This window comes from Myotis davidii, unplaced genomic scaffold (genome assembly GCF_000327345.1).
Source record: "Myotis davidii unplaced genomic scaffold, ASM32734v1 scaffold673, whole genome shotgun sequence".
Taxonomy (NCBI): domain Eukaryota; kingdom Metazoa; phylum Chordata; class Mammalia; order Chiroptera; family Vespertilionidae; genus Myotis; species Myotis davidii.
Window position 1 is genome coordinate 1,382,465 of NW_006286677.1, and position 4,046 is coordinate 1,386,510.

General features: G+C 41.4%; 1 protein-coding gene across 3 annotated transcripts in view; it reads right to left on the bottom strand.

Moving 5' to 3' along the window:
* Positions 1 to 3,749, bottom strand: part of PIAS1 (protein inhibitor of activated STAT 1) — a 101,016-nt gene extending 97,267 nt beyond the window's left edge. For 2 of the 3 annotated variants that reach the window (XM_015560446.1, XM_015560448.1), the window contains exon 1: positions 3,649 to 3,749. The gene's annotated coding sequence lies outside the window, so the exon portion shown is untranslated. Of the gene's footprint in view, positions 1 to 2,067; positions 2,169 to 3,648 lie in introns of all 3 variants that reach the window. The other variant, XM_015560447.1, reaches the window with a different exon arrangement.
* Positions 3,750 to 4,046: the final 297 nt, after the last annotated feature.

A 4,046-nucleotide genomic window follows, 5' to 3' on the forward strand; every position in this document is an offset into this window, starting at 1 on the left:
ACGCAGAACCTAGACACAGAACCTAGAGACACAGAATCTAGAGACACAGAACCTAGCGACAGAACCTAGACACAGAACCTAGAGACAGAATATGGCAAAAGATCCTGGACAGAACCTGGTGAGAGAACCAGGCCAAAGAACCTAGAGACAGAACCTGGCTACAGAACCTGGATAGAACCTGCCAACAGAACCTGACTAGAACCTGGTGACTGAACCTGGCTGGAGAATCTGGACAGAACCTGGCTGGAGAACCTAGTGAGGGCACATGGCTACAGAACCTGGCTGGAGAACCTGGCTGGAGAACCTAGCAAGAGAACATGGACACAGAACTTGGCTGGAGATCCGGACCAGAACTTGGCTAGAGATCCTGGCTAGGCTGCTGATAAACTGAATGCTGCCTCTGTGTCGTTCCTTCTTCGCTGACTCCGTCCACACCTATGGGGAACCCCTGGACCTGCTGGGGCTGGACCTCAGCAGTTTTCTTAGGGAAAAATTATATTAGTATACATGAAACATAAGCAGCCCACTTCAAATATCAAATGTATACAGGATATAAATAACACTATCAAGTACTACATTCTATACTAATTCTGGAATTTATAGGACATAAGCTATACCTTTTTTGACCCATTATATATTAAATACATTTGATATTTTCATATTGGTTTTCACTAAATATTTCCAAATACACAAGGTGTTATCGAAGAAACTAGTTAAGAGTGTTAAATAACTTACCTAAGGCTACTGAGCCACTAAGTAGCAGTCAGGATTCAAACCCAGTTATGTAAGATTCTAAAGACCCTTCTCTTTCCACTAAACCATTAGAAAAAGGATAGAGCGGGAAACATTATTGAGGCACTACACTGGCAAGGCCAGGCTAAAAAGTCCAGGAGTTCAATGCACATGCCCTAATGTGTGAGGCTATAATAAAGAAATCTATTTAACTTTGTTTAACCCTATGTTCCTAAACTGATTTGGTCATTGTTTCTCCATTTCTTCCAAACTACTGAGACTGTCAATACCATCTACACTAAGCATGTCAAACTCATGGCCCACGAGTATTTTTGCGGCCCAGCCAATATAACAGCGTGAGCAGTTATTTACAACTAGAGGCCTGGTGCACGAATTCATGCACTGGTGGGGTCCCTTGGCCTGGCCTGTGCCCTCTTGCAACCCGGAACCCCTTGGGGGATGTTGGACTGCCGGTTTCGGCCCAATCCCCACAGGGGCCGGCCCATCTTGCCCAGTCCTGATGGGGGCCAATTGGGGTCCAGAAGGGACCATGGGAGGGCTCCAGGGCATGTCCAGCCTGTCTCGATTAGTGCACCAGGCCTCTAGTCTGCATATAAGATCTTTGGTTAATCTCTTCCCATCCTCCCGCCTCCCCCTTCCCTCTGAGATTCATCAGTCTGTTGAGGGGGCAGACGCTCGATACAGGAGCTGCCCCCTTGTGGTGAGTGCACTCCCACAGCCTACCTCCTGTGGTCCCTCCCCCAGGCTGGCCTGCTCTGATGACCCTAATTGGGACTGGGTGAGACAGCCCCAATCAGCCCCAATTGCCGGCCAGACCAAGGGACCCCACCCATGCACAAATTCATGCACTGGGCCTCTAGTAGATTATGAAAGGAAATAAGTTTCCTGTCAGATCCAGAATTACTGATATTCACCTTGGGTCAGTTTTGAAAGTAATCACTGTGAACAAGATTTCCCCTGAAGTAGCAAAGAAGCAATGCCATGTGTCAGGAAGAAAACATTAATTTTACCATTGCTCTTGTTCTTTTTTTTTAATACTATACTTTTCAAAATAAACTTATGTTTCTATGAAAATTGAAGCTTTTTTTTTTTTTGCAGCCCACATAAACTTAAACCTTATTAACTAGTATTTGGCCCATGTTAGCTTTTGAGTTTGACATGCTTGATCTGCACCAATCCTCTCATTTTAAAGTGGAGGAAAATGAACTCCATTGAGAAGAAATAACTTACCCAAAATCATACATTAACAGCAAAATCCTGACTTTATCACCACTGACAGGAAGGTGTTAGGATGGAAGACATATGTAAACTTACCACTTGCTATTTCCTCAACTGTTTTATCCCCTTCGCATCATATTAAACTGCCTTCCTTAATTCCTCACCACTCCCTGAGATGACAGCCTCCCCTAGAAGTTCTTTGCAGATTGCAAAACAAAGAAAAAAATAAAATAGTGAGAAAAAGAGTGTATAAAGAGCTTTATATGCAATACAGCTGGTTAATCAAAGAAATATGAACTCTTCTACTTCTCTGGTCTAGAAAATGCTTTGTTTCCTCAAAGTCCAGCTTTTGCCCATTAGGCCTAAAAGAACTAATGACTCTCTCCTCACTACTTTTACTGGCCATTTTTCTTATCTTTATTTTAGCACTAAATCACTGTATTATAATTTTCTGTTTATATAGGTGATTCCATGTCCAGACTGAGGTCCACTAAGACACAAGGCCATGCATGTTACCCTCAGAATCTATCACTGGGGCCTGACAACAATAGAAACTCTTCAAATGCCTAGAGGGAGGGGGGAAGGAAGAGGAAATCTGTTTTAATCTCTTTCTTAAAAATACACCTCTGGCCTGCCCGGTGTGGGTCAGTGGTTGAGAGTCAACCCATGAAACCAGGAGGTCACAATTCAATTCCCAGACAGGGCACATGCCAGGGTTGCAGACTTGATCCCCAGTGGGGGTGTGCAGGAGGCAGCTGATCAATGATTCTCTCTCATCACTGATGTTTCTTTCTCTCTTTCTCTCTCCTTTCCTCTCTAAAATCAATAAAAGTGTGTGTGTGTGTGTGTGTGTACATGTATGTATTATCCTGTACCCCTCCATCAGGCTCCAAATTGGACAACATGCTCTCTAGGCCTGTACACAATTATGGTCATACCAGGATTTAACTTATCCTAGTAATTCCCTTGTCTCTCTTCCATAGTGGATCCTATTTCCTTAATCTCACTTCTTTCTTGATTTTCTCTTTTTAGTAGGGTATTTCTACCCTTTGTACTTCCCATAACCCATTCTCCATTTTTTTTATTTCTTACATTGTCTAAAAATATCTTCACTTACCCATATTTAATAACCAAAATTGACTCAGTATAGAATTCTAGACAGGAAAACATGTTCTATCTGAATTTTATAGGCCTTTCCTCAATGTCCCCTGGCTTCCAGTATTGCTGTTAAGAAGCCTAGCACACCATCATTCTGATAACTTCATGGTCACCTGTATATCCCTCTCAGGAAGTTTATAGAAGTTCTCTTTATGTGCTCTGACATTTTACAATGTGTCGTGTGGTTTGTGGTTGGGTTGGGTTTTCTTGTTTTTCAATTGTTTGAAGTGATAATTGCTGAGTCTTTTAACTTAGAGATGTGTTCTTTAGTTCTGGCAAGTTTTCTTATCTTCCTTAGACTTTTTTTCTATCCTCTTTCTCCTCTGTCTATTATAATGTTTCTTGACTTACCTCCTGATAAACCCATCATAAACTGAAAATATTTTACGTGCATTCAATACACCTAACCTACTAAACATCATAGCTTAGCCAAATCTACCTTAAACATGCTCAGAATACAATATCCAAAAAAAAAAAAAAATGACAACACAGTACACAGAAGAGGATTTGATTGTTTACCCTGGTGATGGCAGGCCTGACTGGGAACTGTAGCTCACTGCAGTTGCCCAGGATTGAGAAGATACCTTAACTGCATACTATTGCTAACCTGAGAAAAGATCAATATAGGTGATTATTTCTTGGCCTGTGCCCTCATTTATGCCTTTAGCACCCTCGTAAAGTCAAAAAATCCTAAGTTGAACCACCCTAACTCGGAAGCTCTCTGTATTTAGATAACGGCCTTCCTAGATTGAGTCTCTACTTTTTTTTCACTCTATTTTTTTCCCTAACATTTTATATCTCTTGTCTTTTAGCTCTATTTTCTGAAAGATCTCAACTTTATCTTCTAACTCTTCTATTAAATTTTTAACTTCCATAAGCTTTTCTGTTTGCTGCAAATTTCTTTTTAATTTTCCCTA